Here is a 27858-nt window from a genome sequence, read left to right as displayed (position 1 = left end):
GGATACACGAGGGATTACAATGATGGCGCGATGGCCATGCGATGTCTAAAAGACGTCGTGTACAGTTTACAATACATTTAAATTATATGGTTCCATCTTCTCTTGAAAATAAACAAGCTAAATAAAGGTAAAATACATGTATGTATGTTCCGGACCATATGAGTATTTGGACCATACGCGTATGGTCATGACCATATGGGTATATACGCATATGGTCCGACCATACGCGTATGGTCGGGGTAATTAACACTCTGTGACCTTTAAACTCGTCATATAATATGACCGTCCGTTAAAAATACGATATCATATAATGTAGGTAGTTTTATTAATTAATATAATAACAAAAAGATTAACTTATTTTATAAATAAATAAAAATAAATTAAAAGTTTCGCATAGTTAATTTTACTTACTTGTCACATAGAGTTGTCTTGTGAATAGGGTGTTTTGCAATCATGTTACCGGATATTTGAAATCTAGAGCCTCTTGAAAACCCCGTAGAAATATGAAAAGGATCGTGCACAACCAAGACTTGCAAACGCAAAAATATATGATACCATATGAAAGTAAATATCACCCCCAGCCTACATGCAAGAATGTAATTAGCGATGAAAACTTTAGCATCAATATTTTTTTATTATAAAAATGATACATTGTCATGTAACCATCATTTTTTTTAAGATAAAGTTTTTCTACTATTGAAACTTTTATAATGTAATTTAAAATAATACCTATATGGTCCAAATACTCATATGGTCCGGCCCGTTAAGAACCAAACGAGTATTATACTCATATGGTCCGACCATACGCGTACGGTCGGACCATACGCGTATGGTCGGACCATATGAGTATACGCATATGGTCATGACCATACGCGTATGGTCCAAATACTCATATGGTCCGGAACATATGAGTATTTGGACCATCGACCTTTTTCTCTAATTCTTAATTTAAAATTTAGTTTATTATCCCCTCGCCTTCTACATGTAAGTTGCGTGTAGATAAAATTGTTATGGACAATCTAGAACCAAAATTCTTAAGCCCTGGTATGGTGTTACTCGTTAAGAATATCTTAAGCACTTTTGACTTTAAAGTTCAAAGGTCAAGGTCACAGTGGCAGTTGTAATACAAGGCATTATCACCCTTGTGGACACTCTAAAACCAATATGCTTCAAAAGAATTTAACCTCATTTGGAATATTGTTCCTCCATGTAATGGTGTGAGATGTTTTACGTTCAAAGCCAAAGGTCAAGGCCATGCAGATGGACTTGTTTTTTCTCCTTGAATTAGCATAATACACAGGAAATTGGTTGCTAATTTTTTACTTGCTGGTTCTAAAGACAATATTAAAGGTATTTCCAGTTACTGAATGTTTTGGTTGATTTCTAAAAAAAAAGTTTATGTATCAAATATGCATATTCAATTTACCATTTTCTGCATGTGTCATATACAAATATAGTGTCCATATTTGTCCCAATACGTTACATACGAGGGGATGCCACGCTCGGCATTGCCTTGTTTGAACTGTAAAATGTGTGCACTAGTCTGAATAATCACCCATAATTATGCCAATGTTAATGGATCTATCTTTTAAAAAGGTAAGGCAATGGGTTCGTTGATCCTTTTCATTCAAAAGGAGCTCTTTCCAGGAGAATCTTATAATAATATAGACAAAAGGAAGGATCTGGGGAAAGCAACAAATGCGGCAAAATATAACATATAGAAAACAAAATGGTTATTGAGTAAACATAAAAAATCAGAATAATGAAGAAAAAGTTGGTTTCCCTATATACGTGTACCTGCAGTGTTGGTGTACGAGGCGCGTTTATGATTTTCATTATGTTACTTGATATGAAAAATTGACAAAAAATAATGTTTGACTTGTTAAAGTAAATCCTGAGCCTGTAATAGCTGTTCTTGTTGTTCCATTTGAATTAATAAAAACAACGCTGTAGCCTTTGTTGTTCTCGTAGAATCATATGATATGAGCTCCATGTTTGGTTAACGTCTTTCTTAACTGTCGTATTACACTGACGAGAGCATATCGCGCATGGCACTTTAAATGTATTTAAGCTCGAAAATTAACCTAAATTTAGCTGGATTTATTGCCTTCGTAGTTCCATCTTGTCGCCTTCGTACTTTAATCCGATGGCAACAAGACGGGATTACGAGGTCTTCACGAAGTTGTGTTGCCATCGTGAGACCTTTGGGTAGCTTCGTGATTCATTCGTGTAGACATCGTAATGCCAAAACTGCCCGATGGAAACGATGGAAACACGAATGCAATACGATGTTCAAAGATGCATTCCCGGTGGCATGACGATGGTGAGGATGGTGATACGAACTCAATACGAACCCTCGGCATCGGACGCACCTTCGGGGATTTTTTAACATGTTAAAAAATTTAGAACCCTTCCCGAAGTTGTCCCCGAATGCTAGAAAAAGTGGCCGATGGTTCTACGATGGTTAAAGATGGCACTACGAATAGCCCGATCTGGATACGATCAGTCCCGATTTTCAAAATTTCCATTATCGTGTTGCCATCGGCGTAAAAAAAAGGGACAGTGTGACGCGGGCATTAAAGATATTGACCAAAAATATCAATTAACACTGAACAGACCTATTTCGTTTGTATACAACTTCATACTCCTGACGTCATGAAATGGTTTAAAGATACTTGACCAAAGTTATCAATTAACCCTGAACAGACCTATTTCGTTTGTATACAACTTCATACTCCTGACGTCATGAAATGGTTTAAAGATACTCGACCAAAAATATCAATTAACACTGAACAGACCTTTTACGTTTGTATAAAACTTTATACTTCTGACGTCATGAAACGGTTTTAAGAAACTTGACCAAAAATATCAATTAACACTGAACAGACCTATTTCGTTTGTATAAAACTTTATACTTCTGACGTCATGAAATGGTTTAAAGATACTGACCAAAAATATCAATTAACACTGAACAGACCTATTTCGTTTGTATACAACTTCATACTCCTGACGTCATGAAATGGTTTAAAGATACTTGACCAAAAATATCAATTAACACTGAACAGACCTATTTCGTTTGTATATAACTCCATACTTCTGACTTCATGAAATGGTTTAAAGTTATCTGATCGAAAATATCAATTAACACTGAACAGATCTTTTTCGTTTGTATACAACTTCATACTCCTGACGTCATGAATAAATAAAGGCAACAGTAGTATACCGCTGTTCAAAACTAGTTTAAAGTTACTTGACAGAAAATATCAATTAACACTGAACAGACCTATTTCGTTTGTATACAAATATATACTCCTGACGTCATGAAATGGTTTAAAGTTACCTGACTAAAAATATCAACTAAAAATAAACAGACCTATTTCGTTTGTATACCACTTTATACTTCTGACGTTATCATGAAATGGTTTAAAGTTACTTGACCAAAAATATCAATTAACACTGAACAGACCTATTTCGTTTGTATGAAAACTTTATACTTCTGACGTCATGAAATGGTTTTAAGTAACCTGACCAAAAATATCAATTAACACTGAACAGACCTTTTTCGTTTGTATAAAACTTTATTCTTCTGACGCCATGAAATGGTTTAAAGTTACCTGACCAAAAATATCAAATAACACTGAACAGACCTATTTCGTTTGTATACAACTTCATACTCCCGACGTCATGAAATGGTTTAAAGATACTTGATCAAAAATATCAATTAACACTGAACAGACCTATTTCGTTTGTATACAACTTCATACTCCTGACGTCATGAAATGGTTTAAATATACTTGACCAAAAATATCAATTAACACTGAACAGACCTATTTCGTTTGTATACAACTTCATACTCCTGAGGTCATGAAATGGTTTAAAGATACTTGACCAAAAATATCAATTAACACTGAACAGACCTATTTCGTTTGTATACAACTTCATACTCCTGACGTCATGAAATGGTTTAAAGATACTTGACAAAAAATATCAATTAACACTGAACAGACCTATTTCGTTTGTATATAACTCCATACTTCTGACTTCATGAAATGGTTTAAAGTTATCTGATCGAAAATATCAATTAACACTGAACAGATCTTTTTCGTTTGTATACAACTTCATACTCCTGACGTTATGAATAAATAAAGGCAACAGTAGTAAACCGCTGTTCAAAACTAGTTTAAAGTTACTTGACAGAAAATATCAATTAACACTGAACAGACCTATTTCGTTTGTATACAAATATATACTCCTGACGTCATGAAATGGTTTAAAGTTACCTGACTAAAAATATCAACTAAAAATAAACAGACCTATTTCGTTTGTATACCACTTTATACTTCTGACGTTATCATGAAATGGTTTAAAGTTACTTGACCAAAAATATCAATTAACACTGAACAGACCTATTTCGTTTGTATGAAAACTTTATACTTCTGACGTCATGAAATGGTTTTAAGTAACCTGACCAAAAATATCAATTAACACTGAACAGACCTTTTTCGTTTGTATAAAACTTTATTCTTCTGACGCCATGAAATGGTTAAAAGTTACCTGACCAAAAATATCAAATAACACTGAACAGACCTATTTCGTTTGTATACAACTTCATACTCCTGACGTCATGAAATGGTTTAAAGATACTTGACCAAAAATATCAATTAACACTGAACAGACCTATTTCGTTTGTATACAACTTCATACTCCTGACGTCATGAAATGGTTTTAAGATACTTGACCAAAAATATCAATTAACACTGAACAGACCTATTTCGTTTGTATACAACTTCATACTCCTGACGTCATGAAATGGTTTAAAGATACTTGACCAAAAATATCAATTAACACTGAACAGACCTATTTCGTTTGTATACAACTTCATACTCCTTACGTCATGAAATGGTTTAAAGATACTTGACCAAAAATATCAATTAACACTGAACAGACCTATTTCGTTTGTATATAACTCCGTACTTCTGACTTCATGAAATGGTTTAAAGTTATCTGATCGAAAATATCAACTAAAAATAAACAGACCTATTTCGTTTGTATACAACTTTATACTTCTGACGTTATCATGAAATGGTTTAAAGTTACTTGACCAAAAATATCAATTAACACTGAACAGACCTATTTCGTTTGTATAAAAACTTAATACTTCTGACGTCATGAAATGGTTTTAAGTAACCTGACCAAAAATATCAATTAACACTGAACAGACCTTTTTCGTTTGTATAAAACTTTATACTTCTGACGCCATGAAATGGTTTAAAGTTACCTGACCAAAAATATCAAATAACACTGAACAGACCTATTTCGTTTGTATACAACTGTATACTCCTGACGTCATGAAATGGTTTAAAGTTACCTGACCAAAAATATCAACTAAAAATAAACAGACCTATTTTGTTTGCATACAACTTTATACTTTTGACGTTATCATGAAATGGTTTAAAGTTACTTGACCAAAAATATCAATTAACACTGAACAGACCTATTTCGTTTGTATAAAACTTTATACTTCTGACGTCATGAAATGGTTTTAAGTAACCTGACTAAAAATATCAATTAACACTGAACAGACCTTTTTTGTTTGTATAAAACTTTATACTCCTGACGTCATGAAATGGTTTAAAGATACTTGACCAAAAATATCAATTAACACTGAACAGACCTATTTCGTTTGTATACAACTTCATACTCCTGACGTCTTGAAATGGTTTAAAGATACTTGACCAAAAATATCAATTAACACTGAACAGACCTATTTCGTTTGTATATAACTCCATACTTCTGACTTTATGAAATGGTTTAAAGTTATCTGATCGAAAATATCAATTAACACTGAACAGATCTTTTTCGTTTGTATACAACTTCATACTCCTGACGTCATGAATAAATAAAGGCAACAGTAGTATACCGCTGTTCAAAACTTGTTTAAAGTTACTTGACAGAAAATATCAATGAACACTGAACAGACCTATTTCGTTTGTATACAACTATATACTCCTGGCGTCATGAAATGGTTTAAAGTTACCTGACCAACAATATCAACTAAAAATAAACAGACCTATTTTGTTTGTATACAACTTTATACTTCTGACGTTATCATGAAATGGTTTAAAGTTACTTGACCAAAAATATCAATTAACACTGAACAGACCTATTTCGTTTGTATAAAACTTTATACTTCTGACGTCATGAAATGGTTTTAAATAACCTGACCAAAAATATCAATTAACACTGAACAGACCTATTTCGTTTGTATACAACTTCATACTCCTGACGTCATGAAATGGTTTAAAGATACTTGACCAAAAATATCAATTAACACTGAACAGACCTATTTCGTTTGTATACAACTTCATACTCCTGACGTCATTAAATGATTTAAATATACTTGACCAAAAATATCAATTAACACTGAACAGACCTATTTCGTTTGTATACAACTTCATCCTTCTGACGTCTTGAAATGGTTTAAAGATACTTGACCATAAATATCAATTAACACTGAACAGACCTATTTCGTTTGTATACAACTTTATACTTCTGACGTCATGAAATGGTTTAAAGATACTTGACCAAAAATATCAATTAACACTGAACAGACCTATTTCGTTTGTATCCAACTTCATACTCCTGACGTCATGAAATGGTTTAAAGATACTTGACAAAAAATATCAATTAACACTGAACAGACCTATTTCGTTTGTATATTATTCCATGCTTCTGACTTCATGAAATGGCTTAAAGTTATCTGATCGAAAATATCAATTAACACTGAACAGATCTTTTTCGTTTGTATACAACTTCATACTCCTGCCGTCATGAATAAATAAATGCACCAGTAGTATACCGCTGTTCAAAACTAGTTTAAAGTTACTTGACAGAAAATATCAATTAACACTGAACAGACCTATTTCGTTTGTATACAACTATATACTCCTGACGTCATGAAATGGTTTTAAGTTACCTGACCAAAAGTATCAACTAAAAATAAACAGACCTATTTCGTTTGTATACAACTGTATACTTCTGACGTTATCATGAAATGGTTTAAAGTTACTTGACCAAACTTTTCCCCTGTCATTGAAGCCAAATAATGTTTTTAATCAAACCTTTCCCATTTGGAACCAACAAAATCGTTCCTTTAAATCCTAAATATAACCAGTGGTGAATAGTAAATAAACTCATCATAGATAACAGTAAATGTTTACAGTCCTTTAAACGTTCTCTTGACAATCATTAGTTCCTTGTTATAAATGTTTGTATGTTCCAAATTGGCAGTTGATTGTTGGAAATATTTCATACACTTCTTTGGATGTTTCTTTTCTATTACCATCCCGAATACTCATATAGCTTTTTAAGAATTTATACATTCCAGACTCTCGGGTTTTTCGTATTATGAGTGAATGATAAAAATATATCCACAAAAACGCATCGGACGCATCAAATTTAAAATAACACTTTATTTATATGGCGCATCCGAAGAGCTTTGTCATACAAATGAATAATTATGTGTTTACTAGTATCAAACTGAAGTCTTATGTTTTTATCTTTACATGTGCGATCAAGTTATGAGCCGTTTTATTCAACTTATGGTTGGTTAATAATTTTTTGATAATCTACGTTTTCTTCATCATTGGCCAAGTTCAATTTAAATGTTAGGTTGTGCCGTTTTCCAATGTTGTTTTTGTGAAGTAGGAGAACGCCAGATCGTTGATTTCATCATGTCATCATTTCAACTGCATATCACATGTAATACAATATTTATCAACTCGCTACAGTTACATTTCAAAATATAACGAGAGGAGATATATTATTTCCAATCCGTTGCATTAATACAATAAATAAAATCTACGTTGTGTCGTCTTTTAGTCGTTTTTTCTGCCATATCAATAATCTGGTTTTCTTCGACTTATACATTGTGTGATAAGCCCATTGAAATCATATCACTTTGTTTATTATATGACATGTCTTCTATTTTAGACAGGTTGTGGAATATTGTTTATGTATTTCCCTTTGACATTTCATATATTTAAATTATAAACAGTTGCTCTTATTACAAGGAGTAAAAACGTGTCTGACAATAACTGGGCGTATCTGCATTTATTGCAAAAACGAATAATGGATTTTAAAGTTAAAAGACCTGCTATCAAAAACAATGGATATCTAAACAAAGTGTCTTTCTTGATCCACAATTTTACAAGATAATCCAGTATCGATTTGTTTTTAACGAATAAAAGAATGATTCAGGATAATAGTCGTCTGTTTACCCCAAGTCATTATTCATTATCTGCTTTTGTCTACAAAACATATTTTCATTTTGAAATCAGTTTTATTAATGCTACATCACATCTCTGAAAATTAATGACCCATAACTTTTTTTTTAATCTTTGAAAGTTTTTGTAAAAAAGCTGAATCTGTCTATCCGTCACCAGGCTAGAAAGAAGTATATATTCCAAATAAAACATTTCAGGCTAAATCATAAAAATTATATCATAGGACAAAGGATTCAACTGCAACTGTTTAAAAGGCAGTTTATGTTTTAATTGACCATCGGTCCTACTTATTGCTGACACACAAACAAATTTTTGTTCATCAGAGTCACTTCAGGCACTACATGTTACAATTTATTACTCACTTTAATCATCTAAAAAGCTTATGGTTTGCAGTACTTTTAAATAGAGGAGAAAAAAAGTAACTTCTGATTTGTCGACAGACCCTTCCGATGTCATATTGTAATTTCATCAGGTTAAATCAAGGATATAAGGGTATAAATGACTAGCTCTGCTCTGTGCAAGGTCACTTCGAGATAACATCGGGGTTATATGTCAAAAACACTAAATTGTTTTATGATTTTATAATGTGCAATTATGAAATCACGATCGACTAATCGTTTATCTATACTTTTTCGGGATACAAGAATTCCTATTATATGAAGAAATGTTTTTTTTAACATCAAATGAACAAAAACTGCGTTAAAATGCATCAATATTTTAGATCACATTTGTTTTTTGTCTATGTTCATTTTCGATCAAAAATGATAAGATAACATAAAAAGGCGAAAACAATATTTTTTTTTCTACATTTCATTTTGAGGAACACAAGTCATGGAAACGTCTCCAAATGATGCCATGATTTTTTTTCATTTACCATCTTTACATCACAATAAATAAAAATGAAAAGTTATTCAAAACATCTGAACTCAGTTAATTGGTAATTAAATACTTGCAATTATAATTCTTATATTATGTACCCATCCCATATTTTAAAGGTGATTTTCCCAGCTACAATTGGAAGAGTTTATATATATGGTATGTGATATCTCTAGTTTTTGTACTTAAATTCAAATCAATTAATTACTTTGAATTAAAGTGTATATGTGCGTAGCGGAATTGTTTTATACACTTCAGGCCAACGCTTTTTTTCAATCTGTTTGGTCTTTTTGTCTTAAAAAATCAGTTGATCATCTTCATTCGTGACACATATGATGTTGCCATCGCAGACAAAACCCAAAACCATATAGTTTTTGTTTGCATATTAACATCTTTTTTACTGACATTTTACGAAAACTAAAACCCTTGGCATGGCCCTTTTTTAGTCGTCCTTTCGGAATTTCAACAGGATGCAGAATTTGTACTGTAATGTAATGTACTTCATACCTACATAACATACTATATTTCTTTGTAAAACAAATTTAATCTGATAAAGTTGACCTTAGATGATTTTTAGGTCCCTTTTCGTTATATAGCTTCTCTAGTATTAATGTAATAGTACAAAAAAATAAAGGCAACAGTATTATACCGGTTCTAAAGTCATAAATCGATTGAGAAAAATCCCTATGTTTTACTAAATTATGAAATGCTTATCTTAATTTCAATCGAAAACCAATGATATTGTGTAGGTAGCAACATGCAATTAAAAGTTTTCTCTGAAGGTTCACTTTAATCTGTTAAATGTGTGTACTCATCCCTTGTGAAAATCCATCTAATACGATTTTAATGTACATTTATCATGATATGAATTTGCCTTTGAGTTCTGTTGTTTTGTTATAACATTTGGAACAAATAGCTCTTATTCGAAACAATGAAGCTGTAGCAATAAAAACATTATGATAACAAAAGGAATTAAAAAAACTTGTCGCTGAATATTGGATTAAGTGAATTTTCATCTTATAAAGGAAAAAGGGAAATGTATCTTCCTCATTTTTATAGATATTTCAACTTTGGAAAAGATAAATATTTACAAGACCTTACCACCGTCGGAACGATTACGTGCTATGTCTCGATGATATTTAACTTGTTCGTGTTTGTTATATTGTGGCGTAAATCTCTATTCTCGTCCGCTTCGATAATTATGCAATGCCTATCAGTGGCTGATTTTCTGACAGCATTTTCATCGTATGGTCTAGAACCAGTTTTTCAGGCACAAATGGATTGTACAGGACATTATTTTGAGAATATAACACAATTCGTACACATCTGTGGTTTAACATACCCGTACTGAACAGTTGATACACATCTGTGATTTAACATACCCGTACTGTACAGTTGCTACACATCTGTGGTTTAACATACCCGTACTGTACAGTTGCTACACATCTGTGATTTAACATACCCGTACTGAACAGTTGCTACACATCTGTGATTTAACATACCCGTACTGTACAGTTGCTACACATCTGTGGTTTAACATACCCGTACTGAACAGTTGCTACACATCTGTGATTTAACATACCCGTACTGTACAGTTGCTACACATCTGTGGTTTAACATACCCGTACTGTACAGTTGCTACACATCTGTGGTTTAACATACCCGTACTGTACAGTTGCTACACATCTGTGGTTTAACATACCCGTACTGAACAGTTGCTACACATCTGTGATTTAACATACCCGTACTGTACAGTTGCTACACATCTGTGGTTTAACATACCCGTACTGTACAGTTGCTACACATCTGTGGTTTAACATACCCGTACTGTACAGGTGCTACACATCTGTGGTTTAACATACCCGTACTGTACAGTTGCTACACATCTGTGGTTTAACATACCCGTACTGTACAGGTGATACACATCTGTGGTTTAACATACCCGTACTGTACAGGTGCTACACATCTGTGGTTTAACATACCCGTACTGTACAGTTGCTACACATCTGTGGTTTAACATACCCGTACTGTACAGTTGCTACACATCTGTGGTTTAACATACCCGTACTGTACAGTTGATACACATATGTGGTTTAACATACCCGTACTGTACAGTTGCTTCACATCTGTGGTTTAACATACCCGTACTGTACAGTTGCTACACATCTGTGGTTTAACATACCCGTACTGTACAGTTGCTACACATCTGTGGTTTAACATACCCGTACTGTACAGTTGCTTCACATCTGTGGTTTAACATACCCGTACTGTACAGTTGCTACACATCTGTGGTTTAACATACCCGTACTGTACAGTTGCTACACATCTGTGGTTTAACATACCCGTACTGTACAGTTGCTTCACATCTGTGGTTTAACATACCCGTACTGTACAGTTGCTACACATCTGTGGTTTAACATACCCGTACTGTACAGTTGCTACACATCTGTGGTTTAACATACCCGTACTGTACAGTTGCTACACATCTGTGGTTTAACATACCCGTACTGTACAGTTGCTTCACATCTGTGGTTTAACATACCCGTACTGAATAGTTGATACACATCTGTCAATATTATCCGTCACATTCCATACCATATCGTACATGTCTTGGAATACAGAAGGTTGTTGTAATTATGTTTCCAATTTGGACGAAAAACCAACTGACAAATAGAAAATCCTTCGTTTGTTGTGTTGCGTTTTTTTTTGCTTCCTATGACTATCAGTTTTCCTCGTCACTTTGCTGTGAAATTGGAGTCTGTAAAGTTTGATTGGTGCAAGATTATTGCCAATGATTTAGTTTTAGAGTACTCCACGCTATATTACCTAATGATTCAGACCGTTTTGGTCATTTGTTGCTGCCTTGTTATGCTGATGTCGACAGTATCCATCACCTTTAAATAAGCTCACATACAACAATGGAGTCACGTGACCTGCCAAAAAATGTGTATTTTTTCAAAAAAAATCACGACAGAATATCGCGTCATGTAGGTTTAATCTTGCATGTCAGTACCAAAAACATATTTAAATAGTTTTATGAGTATATTTAAGATTTGAAATTTTATTAAAAAGCTTATCTAAATGTACAAACGTGTTGAAATACAAGGCGAAACTTGGGGTGTTGACTTTTTCTGCCAAACAGTTCATTTTAAAAAAAACCACAACAACTTTCTGGAATCTAAAAATGATGGGTTCAATTTAAAATCTATAAAAGAGTCTAAATTCCTCTATGTTATGTTAAAATTTCTAGTATATCGGTTATTGGATACGCAAACGTCAAATTAGGTTCGGTTCGAATCGACGATCGCTGATCGCAAGAAAGAGAAAGAGTTACCTCCCTAAGAGCAAAAAAAAAAAGCACTTGCCAATTTTTATCAGCTGTTGACCATGCTCCAGTAGACAAGTCCGTGACCTTAAGGTACCAGTCTTGTATTACAACTCCAGGTTCCGGTGCATGTCACAACATGGAGGGAAACAAAATAGTCCATTTTTTCCTGATTTTTTTTCTGGACTCAATTTTTTCTGTTTGACTCGGAGCTTTACCATTCTAAGAAAATCGTTTTTTTATTATTTAATTGGTTCATATTTACATACAGAATGATTTACCTACCAAAATTGGAAGCAGAAATGTCATAAAGTAATATTAGAGTTAATCAAAGTTTCCATCAATCAACTTGTTATTTTTCAAATGTCGGAGCCATGCTTGACAATCTCCCGAATGACAAAAATGTTAGAAAACCACACAGTTCCGATCTTTTCTTTCCCGTTTTCTTCTAACTGCTGCTGCATGAGTATTTCGCAATTTAATATATGTAGTAGCTTGTCACTTGCCTATTTTGTCAAAAAAACAAAAATATTGAAGGATAGGGATCCATAAAATGTTCATTGTAATATTTGTAGAATGCCTCTGCTCCATTAGTTGTACGTCTTAATTGTGGTAAATGGGATTTCAGCACTTATGGATGGTATCAAATATTTGTTAATCGTATGTATGATACAACTGTGTCACAAGTAAACTGGCGGGAAAAAGTTGATATATTTGAAAGAAAAAGTGGCGCAAATGATACCCATGAAAAACATTAACTAGCACAAAAGGACTCCTGCCAACTATAGTCAGTCTTTTTTAAACTTAAAAAAACATTTGATAGTTCAAAGTCAAACTAGCGGTGATCCATGTAAAAACAGTTTTCAAAATATCATTTAGCATGTTTATTGCCAGAGTTATTGTAAGGTGACAATCACAAGGCCAGGTATTCTGTCGATTTCCTGTCGGACTTTAAAAAACACTAATATATTATATAATTACGTAATGCAGGTTCATGCATCGCGTCACTGCTGCCCATATAAACTACTGTCACGGTATATATCAGTATAATTACATTAGATGTATGTTTCATTATAATACTTTATTCTGATTGGCTAACTGCACATCATGTGTTATTCCTTCAGCAATTGTATCACTCAATAAAACTTATCATTCATGATAACACGATGTTCCACAATAAAGTGCACAGGTGAATTAAATAAAACAATCATAAAATTCATGTTTTTATGATCATAGCTAAAAATCAAAGAGCTGAAGAGCTCTGAGGGAAAAGACGGCCATTGTTTCAATTTTTAGGGGGGTATCTTCTGATAGTCTACATACAAAGAATGAGCAAAAGAACAGCTAGAACATATAGAAAGGCTAACAATAATGAAACTAATTGTTGTTTATTGTTATTTCATTTCCTTAGTTAATAATTCATCATAGAGACAATTTGGAGCAATGAGATCTGCACTTTCTAAATCAAAACATTTGATTAAAGTTGGGAGTTAATTATCTAAAATTCAATTGAATTTAACAACTACTACAATATATTTTAGAATTTTAATTATGTACAACTGAACGGCAGGCTAAGACCATTCTCAATTTTTGTGACAGTATTCTCAAGAAAGTGAGGACTGAAAAATCTATTCAGTTTTAATTTTCCATTGATAAAGTTCCCAGTTACAACTCTCATCACAGGGATACATGTACTTATAAAATCAAATATGATTGATATAAGCTGTGTGAAGTTTGCTTCCAGATCCCACATTTTGATATATCTGTAAAATTCATGAATAAATAGCTTTAAACTACAAAAAGCAATATTTAAAAAAAAAAAATGAAAAAAAAAAATGACCACTAGAATAATTATGTTGGTACGCAAAATTATTTTTAAATTGATGACTACTTATCATATATATACTTAATGTGACATTTTTAGTGTTCATATACATTAACTTTCATTTTAGTGGGTAATTACTCATCAATTGAGGTGCTCCTTAATTGGAGAAAGATTCTAAAAACATAACTTTACAAAAAGAATGAAAACTACAGTTGCTCTCCCCAATCTCAATAGGTATAAACTACAAAAAGCAAAATTTTTTTTTATTTTTTTTTTTTAACCATTTCAATAATTATGTTGGTACACAAATTTTTTTTTATATAGAAGACTACTTATCATATACTAAATGTCACATTCTAAGTGTTCAGAAACATTTACTTTGATTTTAGTGTATAATTACTCATCAATGGAGGTGCTCCTGAATTGGGGGAAGATTCTAAAAACAGAACTTTACAGAAACAATGAAAACTGTCGTTTCTCTCCCCAATCTCATGTATCCCCATTGACATTGTTTACCGCGAAAGTTGACCTACAAATTATCTGCAAGGCTAACATGCTTGTCTTCTCCTCTAGACTATACAAGAGTAAGAGCAAAATTTGATTATCTCATCATTATTACATGTATTATAATAAAATTGAGAATGGAAATGGGGAATGTGCCAAAGAGACAACAACCTGACCATAGAAAAAAACAACAGCAGAAGGTCACCAACAGGTCTTCAATGTAGCGAATAATTCCTGCACCCGGAGGCGTCCATCAGCTGGCCCCTAAACAAATATATACTAGTTCAGTGATAATGAACGCCATACTAATTTCCAAATTGTACACAAGAAACTAAAATTAAATTAATACAAGACTAACAAAGGCCAGAGGCTCCTGACTTGGGAAAGGCGCAAAAATGCGGCGGGGTTAAACATGTTTGTACGATCTCAACCCTCCCACCATACCTCTAGCCAATGTAGAAAAGTAAACGCATAACAATACGCACATTAAAATTCAGTTCAAGAGAAGTCCGAGTCTGATGTCAGAAGATGTAACCAAAGAAAATAAACAAAATGACAATAATACATAAATAACAACAGACTACTAGCAGCTAACTGACATGCCAGCTCCGACTTCAATTAAACTGACGGAAAGATTATGATTTCATCATATGAACATCAGGCACAATCCTTCCCGTTAGGGGTTTAGTATCATACAATCATAACATATATATGAGAAGAACATAACCCGTGTCATGCCAACAACTGGTTTTTGAATAAATGTGTTTAGTTCCGATGCAAAGACCCTATAAGTGAATCAATATTAACGCCAAAATATGCAATCTTTAATGACCTGACAACAGTATCGTAACTATATCCCTTCTTAATAAGTCTATTCAAAGGTTGTTTTAGTTTTTGAGGTGAATACTGACACCTTTCAGTTTGTGCTTTATAAAGAATATTTCCATAAAAAAGTGGATGTGAAATACCTGAACGTATAAGAAGTCTGCATGTTGAGCTATATTTACGAATGATGTCCTTATACCGATGATAAAATTTAGTAAATGTTTTGACTAGTTTGTGATATCGAAAACCCTGGTGTAATAATTTTTCAGTAATACATAAATTTCTCTCGTTAAAATCTAAAACATTGTTACATACACGAGCGAATCGTACAAGTTGAGACATATAAACACCGTAAGATGGTGACAAGGGAACGTCACCATCTAAAAATTGATAATTAATGATAGGAAATGAAAAATCATCTCTTTTATCATAAATTTTAGTATTCAGCTTTCCGTTAGTGATATAGATATCAAGATCGAGGAAAGGGCAGTGGTCATTGTTAGTATTAGCTTTATTTAAAGTAAGTTCAACAGGATAAATTTCTTTACTATACATACTGAATTCGTCATTATTGAGAGCCAAAATATCATCCAAATATTTAAAAGTATTATTAAATTTGTTTATCAGATGTTGTTTCGATGGGTCTTTGCTTATTTTTGTCATAAATTGTAACTCATAGCAATACAAAAACAGGTCCGCAATAAGTGGTGCACAGTTAGTTCCCATTGGAATTCCGATAATCTGACAATATACAGAATCCCCAAAGCGAACAAAAATGTTATCTAGTAAAAATTCAAGGGCATATATAGTATCAAAGCATGTCCAATTGACTTAGTTTTTTTGTTTATTGCTACTAAAAATTGACCTTAAAGAGTTTGAACATATATACAGTACTACCCGTGACTTTGTCTTAAGGATGTCGACCATAAAATTTATGGTGGCCATGGTCGACTTATATGTTCACCTTCTGTTTGATTAATACACTAGGTAATTATCGGATTAAATGTCCCCAGTCAAGCGTACTGAAGCGTGCCAATTGTACCAGGTAGGTGATTATTTAAATACATGTTGTAATAATAGGTGAGCCATCACAGGTAAATCTTAATTAAATGTATGTTCAAGGTGTCACAGTTAGTGTGTTTTGATAGAATTTTGCATGAGCTGTTATCATATTAAATAATAAAATTCTATATCAGGACGTCCGTTTAAAACTATAATTCTTTTCTTTTTTTTACTTTTCAGGTCTGACTGGCAAAAACGATTAATGAGTTTATATTTAAGTTAAAATGTTGTTTTTCGGAAGGTATACTCTAAATATATGAAAACAATGTAAAGACAAAAAAATAATTGCAATGATAAAGAAAACTATTAATTTTAAATATGGGTATAAATATATATGATTAAATAAAATTATGTCATTTTGAGCAGCAAACAGTGCCGTTATTCGTTTTTATTAGATGCAGCTCATTTCTTATGCAGGAATGTGTTTGAACGGTTATGACCTAGACCTTAAATAGCCGCGGTCGGCATATGAAAAACAAAACTTTTATAAACAATTTCTTATCTTTTCTCTTACTTATGTGTATAATTTCCAACAACTATATCTCCCAAATAATTGTTCTTTAATATTTGCCTTGTTCTTCATTTTATCTAAAGATTTTTCACTTATGTAAATTATAAAGCGTGGTGATGAGGTACGGAAGGGGCAGTATTTATTTTTAGAACTTGTTCACTTTTATCACGCATGTCATGTAAAAGGCTATATTCCTTTTGATAAATGATTACATTGAGTACTGTTCATTTAAAATAACCCGAGTATTTAAAAAATAATTTAAAGCATGAAATACTTTTTATTTACTGTCTGTCCATTGATACATTTTCGATAGCGTAATATTTCGATTTTGTATTTTATTTTCTTTTTCTTTATAATTCACTTCAAATTACTTGTCAATATCTAGAAGAAGATATTAATTCCAATAATGGGCCTCAAAGGGCATAAATATGATCAAATATAGTCGTTACATGCCTGCTAGCAAGCTTTAAATATGGCTTCAATATCCTGTTATAATTAAAATTTATAAGTCGCTGAGAACTTAATTGCCGAGTAAACAAAAAACTAATGACTGATAGACCAATTAAACACCTGTTGACTACTGGATCAAACATTTTATTGATTAAGGACAATAAAAAGAAAATTAAATTATGCTAAAACGATAGTTACAATTTTTAACTATTTCTTATAAATAAATGTTCATTTCATTAATTAATAAATATATAAAGTAATTATTTGTTTTTTTTTAAACAGTATTTAAAAAAAATTGCTACACATGTAATTAATATCAAAATTCGAGGTTTATTCAATATTTTGCAAATGTACTTGTGCATTTACAGTGTGCTATGCTTGTTGTAAATATGATTTATGTAAGAATGCGTTTCAAATGGGTTCAAATAGTGGGAGATGGACAAAGCATAAATTAAAACTTGAATGATGAACAACAATTAAAAACTCTTTTCTTGAAATTTGTGTAGCCTTTAAAAAGGCTGTTGAATATGATATAAGTGTCTGGTTATCTGTCATCTTAATTCGGTAGGAGGTTGGCGATCTTTTGCCGAAGTAGTGGTTCTTTCAGCTTAGAGTTGAAGTAGTTAATGGATTTCCCAAGTGATCTCTCTGGGAATATCTTTCGTGGAAGGTCTGCCGTAGCTCGTCCTTGGACAATCATAACTGTTGGAACAACTTTATAAAGGTGATCAATAAAACGGTTGCAGCATTCTACGGTTAGGTCTGTGGTCCAAAAATCCTCTAGCGCAGTTTCTAGGTCTTCTTTTGTCTTTAGGTCTTTTTTGGCTAGTCTTCGTTTTAGCATGTTCCAAACCATTTCAATCGGGTTTAAATCTGGAGACTCTGACGGCCAACATTCCCACCAATTTATGTTGTTGCTTTTCATAAAGTTTTTTGACAATATAGAACGATGTTTCGGATCATTGTCTTGTTGGAAACGGTGTTTGTCAGGGTACACGTCTTGAATAAACGGTAAAAGTGTTTGTCGAAGAATTTTATCTACAAAAAAATCTGATCGTAGTATGCCGTCAAAAATTAAAAGACGAGTTGTTCCTCTACGACTTATACCTCCCCAAACATGAAGTTTAAACGGATGCTTTGGTTGTGGAATTGGTTGTGCGACTTGGTCTCTCAGGCGATAAATTACTACTTTATTATCATGTAGCTGGACGGTGCATTCATCAGTAAATATGATGTCTGCAAAATTGTCATTGTCTGTTATCAACTGTTGACAGAAAGTGAGCCGTTTTACTTTATTTGCCTCACGAATCATCTGACAATAACGCGGTGCACTGGCGGTGTACCCGGCTTCGTGAATTATTCTTTGAACAGTTGTTTTTGACAAATCTGACCCTTTACTAACAAGTTCACGCCGAACATCAGTTGCAGTCATTGTACATTTTTCGGCTAATGCTGATCTAACTGTTGAAATGTCACCGTCAGTAACTTTACGGAACTTGATGAAATCGGAGTTAGGATCAGCGAAAAGATCCCCTGACTTGTACTTCAAGATGATATTGCGTACTGTACTCCAGTTTACATCTATTCCATGTTGATTTGACAAATAGCGGACTATGGCGCTTATTTTCCAATTTTGGCGGTAGAGGGACGCTATTTCAAGTCTATGCGAGTGACTTAATTTAACTTTCGGCATTTTGTGATAGAAATTCACGCTAGTCGTAAGAAGTTTTTTAAACTATAACTTTACTTTTTCAACTCCTTATTTTATATCTCTGAAACATGTGAAATGGATAGCAATAAACGTGCCACATACAATAAACTTGGACGTGAGGGATTTTTCACATTGGTTTTTTGGCGCCAGTATGTATATTCTATAGAACCAGGGGTTATAATTCTGATTCACATGTCATATCTCAAACTGTCAAATGAATACACGAACAAAATAATTGAACAGAAAAAAAACTGAAGTTGGTCAAAATTCAAATTCAAGTTAAAATATTCTTACACATTATCATGATTATTGCGGACATCTTTTATTATGATTTTTTTTCATTTTCCTTCATATTCTCAAATTCTTTTAATCTTTAATTCTCATTTAATCTTTCTATACATGTATATAAATTTAGTGAATATAAAAGATAATAAAGGCTTGTAAATTGATAGATAGTTCGTTAACAGTTACCCATTTGTACATCAAAGTCATAAATTACGTTCTGTGTTTAGATAGCCATATAATATTTCTCATTAGTTGTGCATTTTCTCAGTATACATTGTTTTTATAACAATCGACTTTTAATTTTCTGGTTTCATGAAATGCAGAGGGTCTGATTGGGGTACTCTACAATTCTGTATATATAGTTTTAAATCGTATCTTATTTTTCTTTTTAAATTTGACAAATATTCTCATTATTTTTAGTAAGAATTAGCACTCTCATAATCACTTGTCTTTTTTCTATTTCTATTCTTCAATTATTTAATTTTGCACTAAGTATTGGCCCATTCGTCTATAATCTGAAAAAACCATCCAGACCCTCATTTTTTATATTGAATTATTGAGGTTTCATAAGGTGGATTTATTTCTGCATCTTGTTGATTTATTTTAATAAATTATAGATCGTTTTATCAAGATCGTTTCTGCATTGGTTTAAATGCATACAAAATCGGAATCTCCTTTAACATGTATCAGGAAAAAAGAACAATTGGAAATAACCTAAAATATTTAATATATTAAGAAGTAACTTAATTTTAATAACTTTCTTCAAAGGAATTTTCTTTAATATTCTTTATTTATAATTAATGATTGTATTCAAACACTTTCTCAAATAAATTTATTGCCATTATAAATAAAGTTGAATTTTCTCAAGGATGTTGTTTTAACCAGTATGTTATTTCACGGATCAATTATCAAGCTTGGTGGGCATGCACACATAATGAAGCCAATTGTCTCAAACATTAAATGGACCAATTAATCTTAAGACGGGTTCATATTTTGAAGGACTTAGCTAATTTCTTAAATACAATTTTAGAAGTATCCATTTTGACCCAATCAAAACTATCCAGCAAAACTACAAGCCAACCTTGCCAAGCCGACACCCTAATATAAATCACTGTAATTCACTTTTATATCATAATTAAGTACTATTACAAAAAATGACTGCCAGAACGATCACCAAAGAATATAGCCATTACTTAGTCAAATGGGGTAGCCAAGACCAGACTGAACTACTTGTAGTTCCAAGATCCAAGATCCTTGCAGAAGGCAGAATTAAAATTGGAGAAACATACAACACAATTTGGGGTGACTCATCAGCAGAAGCAGATGAAACAGAAATGATTGCCACTGGTGAGTGGCTAGAAATGAGGAAGCAACTGAAGTTGTACAAAGATGCTTTGCCAACAGATGCTTCCCCAGAGTCTTCACCATCTTCAATAGCCAAATCTACTGATTCATCACCAGATGTACCACCCCCTCCTAAAAGAAAAAGGGTTACACTGCCAAAATTGAAGCCAGATGCCAAAGTAATCCGTTGGTGTGAGGGAATAAGAGATACTGCCCCTGTAGAAGACCCTTATCAGTTTAGATCAGTAACACCATCACCAGTTCTACCCATTGAACTTCAACCCCCTACGCCACCTTCACCAACACCATCAACTCCCCAGTCACCAATTGCAGCATCTGGAGACAAACAGCTACCCGGCAATAGCGTACTGTTAGCCATATCAGACTTGAAGTCCCAGGTGCAAGTCCTGAATGAGCGGTCCCTAGCTCAAGATGTGGCCATGGCCAAGCTCCAGCAACAGAATGAAAGGCTTATTCACCTTGTTCAGAGTTTAGTTGATAAGCCAGCTGCAGCAGCTCAGAACTTCACTCCACACAGACCATGGGGCAACACTACAGCAACCCCAACACGAGAGCCAAGACAACTTATGCCAACTTCACTTTTCTCGCCTTCACCTACCAACACACCTGTAACTCCAGTACCATCACCTACCATAAGAATGCCACCTTCCACTACTAGATTAGTTCCATCCAGTAACATGTTTAATGTCATAGACAGTAAGTTTCAGCACATACCACCACAGTACCAAATTGCAGCGTGTGATCTAGTTCGTGAATTTAATTCATCTTCAGGACCTGGTAACTTTGCTAAACATTTGTTGGAATTTATTTTCCCAGAACTGTATACGCAAGATTGTCTGAGACGCCACTATTCCTACCATGGTGACTTCAAAAACAACAAAAATCCATTAGACCAGGTTCGCATACAGTTCCTCATGCAGTATGTTTGCCACTTCTACCCTGAGGTAAAGCAGCCACAAGCTTGGAAACTTATGGTAGTGACTAAAATCAACCAAGCCCTGAGACGTCCAGTCAAACAGCAAAAGAAAAGTGTGTTATAGACTTGATTTGACAATTGTATATTTGTGCTAACACTTGATGTTGAAAGAAAATTGTATTGTTAATTATGACAATGATTAGTGAATTAATGTTTTAACTGTTATAATTAATATCTAATTTACCATCAGATTAAAATTATATACATTGTACTTTTGTAGTTTAATGAATATTATCTACTAGTATTATTAAATTATAACACATATCATTTTCTTTTCTTATGAAACTGATTCACAAATTGCTGTTGCTTCAGAAAATAATTTTAAATATTACATTTATTATTCATGCTATGTTTAGAAAAAACTTTGATGGCAAGTGTAATAAATGTGATAAGAACTTTATTATCTGATGACACATCAATAATTTTATCATGACTGGATAATCCAATCCTGAAAGAGACAAAAAAAAAGGTTTAAAAAGAATATTATTTATTTCAAAATATGTGTACTCAGCTTTCTCCAACACTGCAACAACATATGAAATTCTTACAAGAAAAAAGTTTTAAAAAGAAAAAACATACTTGAACCTGAATAAAATAAAAAAAAAAGAACAAAAAGAAACAAAATCAAAACATTGAAAAAAAAAATTAAAAAGTGACAGATACAAAAGTGAATAAAAACAAATAAAAAATACTTGAATAGAAAAAAGCAAAATCAAACATACAAACCTGAATGTAATAAATAAAAACAAATAAAAAATACTTAAATAGAAAAAAAAGAAACAAAATCAAAACATACAAACCTGAATTAAAAAAATAAAAACAAATAAAAAATACTTAAATAGAAAAAGAAACAAAATCAAAACATACAAACCTGAATTAAAAAAATAAAAACAAATAAAAAATACTTAAATAAAGAAAAGAAACAAAATAAAAACTTTGAAAAAAACAAATTAAAAGAAACAGATACAAAAGTGAATGAAACAAAGAAAAATTCAAACAAAAGAAAAAAAAGCAGAATCAAAACATACAAAACAAATAAACAAGTAATTTAAATGAACGAAAATTAAAACAAAATTTTATTATATAATTTCAAGAAAAGGTTAAAATGTCAATTTCAATAGAGTCATTAGTTACACATATGTATGCTCAGGTAAATTTTAATGACACACAAGCAGAAAACTTCAACCCTGATTGATTTCAACAGGTAACATAATTAGATAAAACATCAGCCTATGTTTTATGACCCCAATAAATGGCCAACATCTCAAGATTGAATACCCCAATAAAAGGTGACCATTTAAAGGTGACCATACAAGAGGGTGGACATTACTAAGAGAAAGTCACAGGCTGTACTGTATTTACATTCTGATTTTTTAAATGCCCATTTAATTAGGTGTGTGAATTTTTTCTTAATGAGAATGTTAGGCAATGTGGTATACAGGGTAGGAAAATCAAAACTTTGAACAGATTCAAAATAATGTATTGTGTTACAGTTCTCCAAAAATTATCTTCCTTCTCCTGAATAAAAAAAGAAAAGATAATTCTAAGAAAATTCATAATTTTTACTCAGTCCGGGTCCGGCGTCCGGTCCGGGTTTCAGTACGTACCTGTGTACACTACTTATATCACAAGCCTATTAAATGAAATAAAACATGTAAAAATAGTTAAATGAACAAATTAAACCTAAACAAGATGTATGTAGTCTTGATCGGATTGTTTGTTTTCGACTGAGGTTTTCGATGTATTGTATCATATTGTCTAGAATGCACAACCGCTGGAAAAAGTTAACACTATTATTGTAAAAATGTAAACAAACTCTTTGACCATTGTAGTGTCGAGTCGATTTATAAACCAATGAAAACACCCGACATATCAATTACGTCTTATGTGCATACAAACGCACCCGTTATCACAATATTAACGGAAACTTTTGTGAATACCACGTTAAATTTTACTATGTCCAATATATTGATTGATTGTTGGTGGTTAATGTCCAGTGGCAAATATTTCATGCATGTTCAGGACGTATGTCCTACATATGATATAGTTTTTGTCTAAAATAAAATAAATTCAGATGAAAAATGTTTATGGAACGATCATTCTACTTTAAAAGGCTGGAGGGAGTATAATAAATTTATAGTCCAAAACGTCTTGAAAGGCTATCATATTTCTTTTCTTTCACACGTCCCAGGAAGGCGGGCCAACAAAGCAAAAAATTAATATACCCTTCCTCACTGTCATAATTATGTGGACTTCTAGTAGTTTACATGTGTCTTAAAAACAAATTCTGATTCCCAAATTGATGAAAACAAAATATTCTGTTCAAGCAGAGGACATTGTCATTCGTCATCCATGATTTTGTCTGATTTTCTGTAATCTTTTTACAGCACAGAAATCCAACAATGATATTTTAAAACTAATTACGAAAATTTAGGTACACGGAGAAGGAAAATTCCTAACTGAACAATTTATTTATGTTAGATAAATAATGGTATTCCGCTAAAATCAACAATAAAACAACTTTGATAAAAGAACAAAATTCCTATTACCTCCAGGTTGCAAAATGTAAAATCGCAAAAAAAATACTGAACTCTGCGGAAAATTCAAAAGACAATAGCCAACAATGTTTTTATGAGCCTGTAAAAATTTTGACGGTACGTATTATGGTATACAAATGTCTGGCGTCCCACTGTCCGTCGTAAACGTGGTACAATATAGTATCCTGAAGTCATTAAACTTAACATGGTTGTTTTTTCATGATGTTTTTTTTTTTTCCAACAACATAAAAAAGAAGATGTGGTATAATTGCCAATGAGACGACTCTCCACAAGAGACACACATGACACAGAATTTAACAACTATAGGTCACTGTACGGTCTTAAACAATGAGCAAAGGCCTTACCGCATTGTCAACTATAAAAACTGTGAACATTGAAACTGTTTAGGAGCCTTCCAATTCTTTTCAATTGTAATCATTCACCCGAAAAAAAAGTTTAATTAAATAAATAAATGTGAAATTCTAAAACGTGTTTTACCGTGAATAAAGGGAATTAAAGGAGTTTTATAATGGAAAGCAGCCCATCAAACAAAACAAATCAAAACAAAAAACAACATCTAGAGGTAAACATATGGTATAAATTAATACACAAGTGTGTACAGTACATGTAACTGTATGTCACGTTCTGATTTGCTGAGTCTTTAATTTTAATTGCCGTGAAAATTATCAACAGTCCGTAATCACTAATTGTTTTTAGATGTTTCAAACTTAGACCACAAACAAAGATATGTATTTATGATTCACATGATGTTATTTCCGAAAACAATATTACCAATTTTTAGTTAGCTCTTTACAAGCAATTTTCATACATCTCAAAAATGTCGCCGGTATTTTGCAGCGATTACGTTGAAAAGTCTGCCAGGGACGTCGTGCACTTTAGCGTTAACGTTGATGTTACAAAAGGGGGAACGCAATTTTTTGGATAATTCGATTTTATTATAAAATCCAGCACGGTGACATATATATTTTTTATTTGATATTTGGAGAAAGCATGACAAAATGCAGTTTATGCAGAAAAATGATAAAAATTACATTATCAGAAACACTTTATTTCCATATTTTTTGGATTACAAAAATACCAATTTGAGCATCTGGTCTGCAATTTCAAGCAAAGCTTGAAAAAATGTATAGTTATTCGTGTAGGGATTTATTTTTTTCCTTATTGTCACTTATCCCAGCTTCAAATTGAACCCGATTTTAATAATTTAGGACGAAGAATATTTGCCCAAAATTTTTATAATATTGCCGAACTCTTTTGCAAAATTGCACAAATCCCCAATTTTCAGCCTCAATTTTCTCGAAAACAAGCACGGTGACCTATGTTTTATTTATGTTTTATTTCATAACTCGACAAGGCCTACAACATATTTCAAAACTAAACCAGATGCTCTGCAGGGTGCAGCTTTATACGACCGCAGAGGTCAAACCCTGAACGGTTGGGGCTAGTATGGACACAAACATTCAAACTGGATACAGCTCTGAATTTGGATTGTGATTAAAAAGTTGACACAGCATAGGTTTCTGACACAGAATGAATGTGGTCTTATGAACTTAAACTGCTTTTTTTTTGCTTTTGAGCAATTCAGTATGCTGTTGAATATTAATCCTTTGATATTTGAAGAAATTTTCTTTTTCAATTTTTGAAATCTGAAATAAGAAAAATTGAACCCCACTAATTGTTTTAACCTCCCCCTTTCCCTTATTCCAAAAATGATCTCAATTCAAATTTCTGATGGAGTTTTCAACAATAACTACTCATTTAAATACTACATAAAATATGAAATGTCATACAGTCATGATTTAAGTTGATTTTTTAAAACTATTATTCTGGACAAAGAAAGATAACTCCAATGCAACATTTTATATTGGCAAATTTCCAATGAAGTTCATTAAACTAAAGTTTTTGACAAATTTCCAATGAAATTTATTAATTATAAAGTTTTTGGCAAATTTCCAATATACATAATTTAAGAGCAGTTTAGGTGAGATATTAAAATGAGTTTCAATTACCAACCTTACACTGCTTTTAAATTATGTTTTGTACTTAAGTAATTGTCCAATAACCTGGAAACCCCTTCCCCCTTTTTTGCACCTTATTCCTTAACGGTTTGAGCCATAACTCCCAAAGATAATTCTAACCATCCCTTTGTGGTATTCCAATATCCAAAATCTGAATACATGGTTAGATTCATCATATCAAAGAACCCCAAGAATTCAATTTTTGATGAAATCAAATAAAGTTCAATTTTGGACCCTTTAGACCTCAATGTGAACCAATTTGATAACCGGTCCTAAATATTAAAAATCTAAATGCATGGTTAGATTCAGCATATTGAAGAACCCTATATATTGAATTTTCGTTGAAATCAAACAAAGTTTAATTTTGGACCCTGATTTGGACCAACTTGAAAACTGGGCCCATAATAAAAAAAAATAAGTACATGTTTAGATTCAGCATATCAAAGAACCCCAAGAATTCATTTTTTTGTTTTTAAAAATCAAACTTTATTTTTGGACGCTTTGGACCTAAATGTAGACCAATTTGAAAACCAGACCAAAAATTAAGAATCGAAATACACGATTAGATTCAGTATATCAGAGAACCCCAATAGTTCAATTTTTGATGAAATCAAACAAAGTTTAATTTTGGCCCCTTTTGGCTCCTAAACTGTTGGGACCTCAACTCCAAAAATCAATCCCAACCTTCCTTTTGTGATCATAGACCTTATGTTAAAATTGCATTGATTTCTATCTACTTATACTAAAGTTATTGTGCGAAAACCAAGAATAATGCAAGATTGGGCCCTTTTTTGGCCCCTTATTCCTAAACTGTTAGGAACAAAACTTCCAAAATCAATCCTAACCTTGCTTTTGTGGTCATAAACCTTGTGTCAAAATTTCATAGATTTCTATTAAATTAAACTATAAAAGTTATAGAGCAAAAAAACCAAGAAAATGCTTATACAAAAGTTATTGTGCGAAAACCAAGAATAATGCAAGATTGGGCCCTTTTTTGGCCCCTAATCCCTAAACTGTTGGGACCAAAACTCTTAAAATCACTCACAATCTTCCTTTTCTGGTCATAAACCTTGTGTTTAAATTTCCTAGATTTCTATTGACCTATACTAAAGTTATAGTGAAAAAAACAAGTCTACATTCCATAACTCTATGAATAGACAGTTTTGTTCTCTATTCCATTTTTGCAATCACATTCCATAACTCTATGAATAGACAGTTTTCTTCTCTAATCTTTCTTGGCAATCACATTCCATAATTATATGAATAGACAGCTTTGTTCTCT

This window comes from Mytilus edulis, chromosome 12 (genome assembly GCF_963676685.1).
Source record: "Mytilus edulis chromosome 12, xbMytEdul2.2, whole genome shotgun sequence".
NCBI classification, from domain to species: domain Eukaryota; kingdom Metazoa; phylum Mollusca; class Bivalvia; order Mytilida; family Mytilidae; genus Mytilus; species Mytilus edulis.
The sequence above is the reverse complement of the archived record's forward strand: the minus strand, read 5'-3'. Positions refer to the sequence as shown.